A 10723-nucleotide genomic window follows, 5' to 3' on the forward strand; every position below is an offset into this window, starting at 1 on the left:
ACCATTGTTTGAACGAGGCCTCGAAGGGTTTCTTTTGGAAAACCTCCCTCTTTGCACGTTTTGCCATCCTTGAGCGTAGAAGGAAACGTATGCGCGATTAGGACAATTTATAGCAATGTGTCCAGGTGTTCCACAGTGAAAGCAAGTCTGCTTCTTCACATAGGAGTTGTTTCTTCCTGCGCCTTGTGGCGTGCTCTTGCCTTGTCTCTGATTGTTCCCACAAGCACAATTGCAGCAAGCTGTCTGTTTTGCTTGTTTTGGTGGCCTGTGTTTTTCAACAGCAGGTTTGTTAGAAGCAACTATGTTAGAAGCAACATATTTTGAGTTCAAGGAGTCATTGGTTTGACAATCATCAGAATTTGCAGAACTAGAATTAGTTATGTTCTCCTTGTCCTCATCCTCTACTACTTTACCTGCACATGTAGTAGAAGCATCAGAAACATTCACCTTAATAACCTCAATAGGCCCAGATGGTTCAGTCTTAACTGAAGCTGGTTCAGGGAGTGGGCCAAACTGAGTAGGTGTCTCTACCTCATTAGTTTCAAGGGGTGCAGTATAGTTGTCATTGAAGGGAGGTGGAACACTGTGATACCCTAAACCCTTAGATTGGTTAGCTTTAATTTTTAATTGCTTCTCAATCATCGAGGCAACTACCTCACTTGACACATCATATTTTCTGAAATTAAAATCTGCATTTTCAAATTTGTTTTTCAATGTGTCAAGTTCTTTAGTTACAGCAGCAAGTTGTTTCTTAATGTAATCATAATTCCCACACTTATTACTGTACTCCTCCTGTAATTTCCTAAAGTCCTTAATATTGGCCTCTAGTTGTTCTTTTAATGGTTTCTGGCCTTTCCTAAGGTTGTACCTCTCATATTTAAGGTCCTCGTTCTCCCTTTTTAGCAAATCAATTTGTTCACAAAGAAATTTAATCGTAGCTTCACAAGATGGAGTACATGAAACTTCATTGATCGGGATACTTGAAGAACTCATTGTTTACCAAAAATGCCCTTTGACTAAAAACTCAAAAGTCAACCTTAAAAGTCAAATATAAAAAGCCAAACTTAAAAGTCAAACTTGAAAAGTCAAACCGAGAAGCTAAAAATGAAAATTTGAAGGTTTCAACGAGAAAGTCAGTTTAAAGTCAAAGGTCAAACTTGAAAGTCAAAGTCAAATTTTAAGGTCAAAAGTCAAAAATAAAAGTTAAAAATTAAAAGTCAAAATTTTGGGTTGAAAGTGGAATTTTAAAATTTAAAACAATTGATTTTTGGGCTATAAATTGTCATAATTGCGAAACTGGACCGAAATAACGAAACTTCTTGAATTAAAAAGGGAAGGCATACAAGATCTAGCAAGCTAGATGAGTTGGTAAGACGGTGGGGGGAAAGTATGGGAGACCCGGGTTCGAATCCGAGCAACCCCAAAAAAAATTTGAACGCTGATGGCGGCGAATGCGAGATGCTGAATCCTCGTACGAATGCTTGGACCGAACACCTGCTGGGCCGAACACGCTGCTGAGCCGAGAACGTGAGTGCTGACCGCAAAGGAGGCTGCTGAGCCGTAAACGCGAGGAGCGCAAAACGAGACTGCTGAGCCGTGAACCCTTCTTCGGAGGGCCATGAACCCTTCTTCGGAGGGCCGTGAAACCTTCTTCGGATCGCGAAAACACATCGCAGATGACGTGAAAAACAACGTTTTCACCCCTTTTTGCTCCAAAACTCGATCCAAAACTCATTTTTATGGAAAATACAAAGAACAAACCCCCACTATTTTTCCAAGAACTATCCAAAAAACGAAAAATCCTTCAAGAAAAAGATCAAAAACGCTCCATATATGGCCAAAATGATTGATACAATCCAAGCTCTGATACCAACTGTAAGTCCCAAATTTGCTTGACGTATCAATCAGATCCAACTGATGGTGCGAAATCTCAATCAATTGGATGATGCAAGATCAAAACAGAGAAGAAGGAGAAGAAGAATAAGATGAATTTTCAATGTATTGATGATAAGAGTTATGATCCAACACAAGATTCACACACACTTGCACCTTTTCTACTTTCTCTCTCTAGAACACCTTAGAGTACACACACTTAAGCTCCTTTTTCTCTGTTAACTCCCTCTACCACCTGACATCTATTTATAGGGAACATGGGCCGTGAACAGGTTCACGGCCGTAAACACCCACCTAGGCCGTGAACCCTCCTAACCGCACACACCACATGGACCGAAAAATATTAAAACTTAGAAAAGTAAAGTATAAACCATATTTTTGACCCAACACAAGTCAGTCAAATCAATAATAGGCTTCATTCACGAAGCCATATTCTAAGGGGGTATAAGGATAGCGACCTATAAAATGACCATTGAATGGGTGTCCACTCTTACCTACCGTTCTCTTGTATGGTGGAGGATCGTTAGTCGAATGGGTTTGATAGAACGTAATCTCTTAAAACTATGATACCATAAAGTAACATAACCTTTTATATAAATCCTAACTCTAGTTCCTTTAGGACAAAATGTGAAATGTATGTTAATCCATGAAAACGCACATCACTCTTTATATGTCGTTAGTGGAGCGTGCGTGGTTAACCAACACACTAATTTTGGACTATAAAGTTGGGTGATGGACAAATCAAAAATTATCATTGTTAATGGAGCGTGTGTGGTTTACTGACACGGTAATTTGAGATGATAAATGACATCGAGGTTGTCAAGCGGGTTTACATGGTTATTCACATATTATTTGTGATCCTTGGCATCCCAGTCACAAATTTGAAGAGAATAATATGAGATTAAACATGTCATTGATAATATTCAATGAATCTATAATGATCTAGGAATTTCATGTTAGATTGAAATTGGTAAATTTGTATTACCTACCATGATAAATTCGTAATTAGATTACGGCGTCCCTCTTCTTTTTTATGAATTGTATTTTGGATCCTATCCTTGAATATTTATTTTGGGTTAAAATATTAAGGATTTAGATCACTAACTAAAAACTATGTCTCTTTATAGATGTTTGGCAATGGTGATCTTGCTACTACTCAATCTACCCCTCCAACATGAACTTCTCACTACTCTCGATTATGTCTAAAGAGAAGTTCACTAGTCCTAACTGCATGGAATAGATAAGGAATTTGAAGATGACTCTTCGATACGAGGGCAAATAACTTGTCCTCAAAAAGCCTCTTGTTGAAATTGATCATTCCATCGCTACTCCTAAGGAAATCGCCTCATACAACAGATACTCTGATGATGTCACAAAGGTCGCTTGCATCATGGTGGACACTATGGCACCTAAGTTGGCCAAGTTCTATTAGGACTACTGGCCATATGAGATGGCTCTCGACCTTGCTGGAAAGTTCCACAAGAAGGCAAGACAAGAGCGCTTCGAGGTGGTCAAAACTCTTATGACATGCAAGCTCAAGGAAAGAGAATCTGTTTGCCCTCACATACAAAAGATACAAAGGTATGTGGAGCAGCTACAAAGGCTCAATGCATCGTTTGATGAGGAGTTGGCCATTGACATGGTCCTTAACTCCTTACCTCCTAGTTATGATCAGTTCATTCTGACTTATCATTTAAACAACACGTAGACGAAATTGACCCAACTCCATTACTTGTTGCAAACTACTGAGTTGGGGATGTAGAAAAATAATGCCCATTCTACAACACGTGCTCCTGTCCTGGCCATTGGATCTAGCAAAGGGAAAAATAGGAAGGCTCCTTCACAATCCAACATGAAATGGAAGGCCCATGTTGGAGGGTCTAGCAGTGGGTCCAACTCGAAGCCCAAATTTGATGTCCCTGCGATCAGTGATCCAAAAGAGGCCACTTGCTTCCATTGTGGCGAAAAAGGTCATTGGAGAAGAAGTTGTCTGAAATATTTGGAGGACTTGAAAGATGGTAAAATCAAGGCGTCCTTTAAAGGTATTTACACTATTAAAGTTAATAACTCACAATTTCTCATTCTTGGGTCCTTGATACAGGATGTGGTTTCCATATTTGTTCTGATTTGCAGGGATTAAGAGAAAGTGAGGAAGTGGAGCATGGAAAGATGAACATGATCATGGGAAGTAGGCGATCTTCACCTGCTACCAAGGATGAGACTTATAAAATTGTGCTCGATAGTGGTGTTAGGGTTAGTTTGATTAATTGTTGTTATTCGTGAGATATGACACGAAACATTATTTCATTTCGTGCATTGTTCGGAAAAGGTTTTAGATATTCATTTGATAATGATATTGGATCTATTTCTGCTTTTCATAATGGTGTATTTATGTTTGAAGTTTTACCTTGTAATGGTGTGTATGGAACCATGCCTTGTTTTGATAATCCAGGCAATAGTGTGTTTCATACTGATTCGTCCAATGGTGTGAACAAAGCATGTTTGTGGCATTGTCATCTTGGGCATATAAACAAGAAACGCATCAACCAACTCCAAAAGGATGGAGTGTTTCAGTCATTTGATTTTAGGACATATTATGAATGTGAGTCTTGTCTCTTGAGTAAGATGATAAAATCACCTTTCAATAGTACATGTGAAAGAGGTGGAGGATTGTTGGACCTAATCCATACGGATGTTTGTGGCCCATTTCGATCCACCACAAAGCATGCTAATCGATATTGCAAATAATTTACAGATGATTATATTAGATATGGTTATATCTACTTAATCAAACATAAATCGGAAACTTTTGAAAAGCTCAAATAGTTTAAGCATGAAGTTGATAATCAATTAGGAAGGAAGATAAAGATGCTCAGATCTGACAGAGGTGGTGAGTATCTTAGTATTGAGTTCCATAATTATCTTAAGGAATGTGGAATCATTTCACGATTGACTCTTCCCAGGACACCACAACTTAATGGTGTGGTTGCGAGGTGTAATCAAACCTTACTAGATATGGTTCGTTCCGTGATGAGTCGAGCTTCTCTTCATATTCATTTATGGAGGTATGACTTAGAGATAGCCTCCCATATCGTGAATATTGTTCCAACCAAGAAGGTTGCTAAAACACAACATGAGATGTGGACAGGGAAGGCTCCCATGCTCGCACATATCAAGGTATGGGGTTATAAAGCGCTTGTAACACAAGAGACGCATGACAAACTTTAACCTAGATCCTAGAAGTGTTATTTCATTGGCTATCCACATAAATCCTTTGGATACTTGTTCTACAGACCTAGTGAGAACGTGGTCTTCATAGTTCGAAGAGGAGTCTTTCATGGGAGGGAGCTCATATTCAAAGAGGAAAATGAGAGTGTTACTGATCTTGAATAAATTCAAGAGTCGTCCAATTAAGGAACCTCATACAAAACTAGCACTCAACACGAGGAAGAAGTTCCAGTTGAGCCAGTTGACCACTCATTACCCCTTTGTCGTTCTAGTAAGGTTAGCATGCCACATGCGTTCTATGGTGACACGTTTATCAGTGATAGGATACCGGTAAATTTGGATGAACCTACTATCTACAAGGAAGCAATGGCAAGACCTGAAGCTGCTAAATGGAAGGAGGAAATAGACAGTGAGATTCAGTCAATGTATGATAACCAAGTGTGCAACTTAGTTGATCATGTACCCGGTCGAAAGACAGTCGGGTGCAAATGGATCTTCAAGAAGAAGACTGACATGGATGGAAAAATAAACACCTATTAAGTTAGGTTGGTTGCGAAGGGCTTTAATCAAACCCAAGGGATTGACTATGATGAGACCTTCTCACCAGTAGCTAAGATAAAGTTTATTAGGATCATGCTTGCCATAGCTGTGTTTCATGATTATCTGGCAGATGGATGTTAAAACCGCTTACCTTAATGCAAAGTTATATGAGGACGTCTACATGAGTCATTCAGAGGGTTTTGTACATGCCAAGATTCTTGATAGGGCGTGTAAGGCTGAGAAGTCCATTTATGGATTGACACAAGCATCTCGCAGTTGGAATCTTTGCTTCCATGAGAAAGTCAAAGAGTTTGGATTCTCTAGGAGTGAAGATGAGTCCTGTGTATATGTTAAAGCTGGTCGGAGTATAGTGACTTTCCTAATCTTGTATGTTGATGACATACTCTTTATAGGAAACAATATTCCAACTTTCCAAGAAGTTAAGTCTAGGCCTGGAAAGTGTTTCACTATAAAGGATCTAGGGGAAACATCATATATATTCTAGGAATAAGGATTCATCAGGATAGAAAGAATCGTCTTATTGGTCTTAGCCAGAGTACTTATTTGGATAAAATACTGAAGCGTTTCATTATGGAGAATTCAAAGAAAAGGGAATTGCCCATTAATAGTACTAACAAGTTGAGTAAGACACAAAGTCCACGTACTGATGAAGAGATAGCTGACATGAGTCGAGTCCCATATGCTTCGGTTGTAGGATCGATTATGTATGCAATGACATGTACTTTCTCTGATGTGTCTTATGCTTTGACCTGTACTCCCCATTTATACGTTAAGAGTGACTAGTTACAGTGACACCAACTTTCAAACAGACCGAGACAACTTTTGTTCGCAGTCTAGTTGGGCATTATTATTGAATGGTAGAGCGGTTACTTGGAAAACTTCCAAGAAAGTCACGGTGGCTGATTCCAACTGTGATTTAGAGTACATTGCAGCGAGTGAAGTGTCTAAGGAAGCTGTAACACACATAAAATTCAAGCCAATTTAAAACATTTTATTTCATTCAAAAACCATTAAGTTCATACATCTCGTTTTCAAAATAGTTTAAACATCAGAGTATCCCCCAGAACCATATCACATAAATCATAAAACATGAGGAGCGGTACGATCACGCCTTCGCCTTGCCACGATCTCCTGAAGTACCTGAAACAATAAACTGCAACTGTAAGCCCGAAAGCTTAGTGAGTTCCCCCAAAGTACCCATACACACATAAACATACTCAAACACAAAGAACAACATACTATGGGTCCAGTCAACCTTCCGGTTGGAATACCCCTGGCCCTCAACCATCGGGTTGGAATGCCTACATACTACGAGCCCAATCATCCTACCGGGATGGAATACTCTCGGCCCACAACCATCGGGTTGGAATGCCCATACACCTATACGTACAACAATAACTACTATGGGTCCAATCATCTCGCAAGATGGAATATCCCAGGCCCCTCAACCATCGGGTTGGAATGCCAACATACTATGAGTCCAATCATCCTACCGGGATGGAATACTCCTGGCCCACAACCATCGGGTTGGAATGCCCCACTTCCTATACATACAATAACTATTACTATGGGTCCAATCATCCCTCAGGATGGAATACCCCAGGCCCCTCAACCATCGGGTTGGAATGCCCACCTACTACGAGTCCAATCATCCCACCTGGATGGAATGCTCCTGGCCCACAACCATCGGGTTGGAATGCCCCCTACACTAGCAACATGCACACATAACAGGCAACCACATAACACTCTATAGAACCAACATACTAGGGCCCTATCATCCTGCCGGGATGGAATACCCTCTGCTACTGCTCAACATACATAACCCGCAGGTAACCTCCTACCAACGTACATAAGGGAAGACCAACTACAGGTCTATAAACAACCACTACCCAACTACTAGGGCGCTGATCCAACAGAACTAGCCATCACTTAACTATCCATTCCTCTAGGACAATAAGCTAACAGAGCATAACATCATATCATTATTCTATCTACCAGGATACTAGCAAGCATATCAGCACATAAGCATAACAAGCTCTAAACAACAATTCAAAGGGCCGGCCTTGGTGCCTTAGACCCTTGAGTACAGTGAGGATAACTCACCTGAAATGAAGAACCGAACCACGGAAGCACACACCCGAAGCACTGCTCCAAACTCCAACACCTATTGCCATCAATAGACCATTGACATAAATAACCAATTACCATAACACCCTTGAAGGTCAAAGTCAAAGTCCAGGCCAAAGTCAAACTTCCTGACTGACCCTACTCGCCGAGTCAACCCGTTGACTCGTCGAGTCCTTATACTCTGAAAACTCTTAGAACACGACTCAACTCGCCGAGTCACCCCAAGACTCGTCGAGTCCAACGATCTTCGAGTCCCAATATGTCCAACTCACTGAGTCACCCCTCGACTCACTGATCTGCGTCTTAACCAGAAGAGGTTAGGGGTTCTGCGACCTGACTCGCCGAGTTGTTCTTCAACTCGCCGAGTCCATGCACATGTTCATACAGCTCGTCGAGTACACCCATGTGACTCGCCGAGTCTCTCCAGTTCTCAATCCATACAGAGGCTTTTCGAGCCATGCAGGGGCTCCAATCCATAGATCCACTCTTCTACATTCTAACCCTTACATAAAGTTGCAAACTTTACGTGAAACCAAGGAGATATAGGACCAAAACACTCTAGGGCTAGGGTTCATGACAAAGGGGCTTTACCAACAACTCTTAGACATAAGTTTTATGACATTTTGGACCATCACAAGCCTAGATCTGAAGTAGCAACCTCAGATCTAAGCCTCTAACTCGAAATAGCTCTCAATCATACCAAAAATGCCCCAAATCTCAAATGATAATAGATCTAGATGCAAAAGAGCCCAAGCAACAGATTATTACCTCCAATATAAGCTCCAACTGAAGTAGATCCCGGATCTACACCACTCCTTAGCAGCAAACCTCTTGATCTTCAAGCCCCTTTCCAAGATTTCCTCCTCCAAAGCTCTATTCTCTCTATTAATGGAAGCTCACTCGATTCTAGGGTTTCTGGATCTCAAAAGGGTAGCAAAGAGGCTGAGGGTGGGTTATAATGTGCTTTATATAGGGCACAACCCCCGAGATTAGGGTTTTCTCTCTTCAGCACCAACTCGTCGAGTCCAAGCCGCCGACTCGGCGAGTTGGCCACTTAAACCGCGATAGAATCCTGCTCCGACTCGGCGAGTAAGCGGACCTACTCGTCGAGTCCCTTTCCTAAATTTACACTTTTGGCCCTTCATTGAACAATTGAAATTTGGGGTGTTACAGAAGCAGCTTAACTAAAGAACTTTATCGGGGATCTCAGAGTCGTTCCAACTATTCAAGAACCAATGGAACTATTCTGTGATATTGAAGGTGCGGTTATTCATGGATCTTGTCACCAGCAATTCCAAGACGATAATATCTACTATTCTTAAAATATAGATATATAGTTCATAGTTTACATATTAGTTGTGCATTGGTTTGCTCAAAAACATCTCATAACTGGATGTTATTAAGGGTTATTTCATGTGTGATTTGATATGGAAATTGTATAACTATATAGTCAAAGTAATTTGTTCCTTTTTACCTAACAGGAAAAACGATATCATTGGGCCCCTTGATGATTTGATGTTGACATTATAAATGTTGGGCCCAGCTAGGACTAACTGATGTGTTCAATTTGAAGTAAAAAAGTCTTTACAAATCGAGAAATTGGGAAACATAATCTTGGACAATGAGATTGATTTTGATCCATGTCTCATGTCCATACGATATCTTGAAGAATAAAGGAATAGTTAATGACTTATCTTTGGGCCAATAGCTGATTTGAATAAGAGTTTGGGAGTGCCATTGGAAAGCATTCTTTGTTGCTTACTTCAAAGTCTATACTTGCAATTGTAGTTACACACTTATATAAGTGGAATACTGTTAGATTAGGGTGTCTAATCCAATAAATAAATTGGTATATTCTTGAATTGAGAACAAGTTCCTTTTTGAGTTGCCCTCATAACTAGTAACTGAATAGAATGACGTTTGGAGAGAGATGATGATTTATTAATTTATTATATGATTAATAAATTAATTAGAAATCAAAATAAATTATTTATTAATATATTATATGATTAATATATTGATTAGAAATTGTATTTATTAACTAAGAATTAATTGAAAATTAATTAGAATTAATTTTGTGATTAATTATATTAATTGAAAGTGTAGGGACTAAAGGTGACAATGTTCAAAACTTGAGCATTAAAGGATTCCAGAACCTTCCCATAGAGGGGGGGGGGTGATTTTGGGAGGCTTCCTAGAGTTTCTAGGAGCCTTAGGGAGCAAGAAAACGGATAAGGGTTATCTAGATTTACTTGCCTTATTTAAGCTCTGTTATTTACCTATAAAAACCCCTTAAGGGTTCTCTAATTTTCGTTAGACAAATTACTCATAAAAGAGCTGAAAAATTACTCCCATCTCCATTTTCTCAAATTCTTCTAGTTGCTAGGGTTCTGGGTACAAGCCAATAGAGGCATCCAAGCTTTTGAAGCAAGTTGTCATGCAATATGGTTATGAGATTTGCTTCAAGAAGTAACTAGATCTAAGTTACATGAGGTGGTAATTAAGATTGATAACACATTTGCAATCGCATTGGTAAAAAATATAGTTTTTCTTGGCAGAAGTAAACACATAAAGTCTCGTTATCACTACATTCGAGAATGTGTTGAAGATAAGGAAATCTTGGTGGCACACGTCGTTGGGAAGGAATAGTGTGCAAACATTCTAACAAAGGCTCTTGCCAAGATCAATTTTAGCGAAATGCACAAACTTATTGGAGTCGGGGACCTCTCAATTTCTATTCAGAAATTAGGGGGGGTGAATGTTGGTAATTTCCGTTTTGCCCAATGAACTTTGGATTCCTTATAACAATGTGGTGATTAAGGAAAGTCTTGGTGTATAAGTAGGTATTAGACTACGTTTCTAACTCCTTGGTTAATTAGCTATCTAAATGTGAGGTATATATATATGTATATAT

The sequence above is a fragment of the Lactuca virosa genome, chromosome 4, assembly GCF_052849685.1.
Source record: "Lactuca virosa cultivar CGN04683 chromosome 4, Lactuca_virosa_CGN04683_v6, whole genome shotgun sequence".
Taxonomy (NCBI): Eukaryota; Viridiplantae; Streptophyta; class Magnoliopsida; order Asterales; family Asteraceae; genus Lactuca; species Lactuca virosa.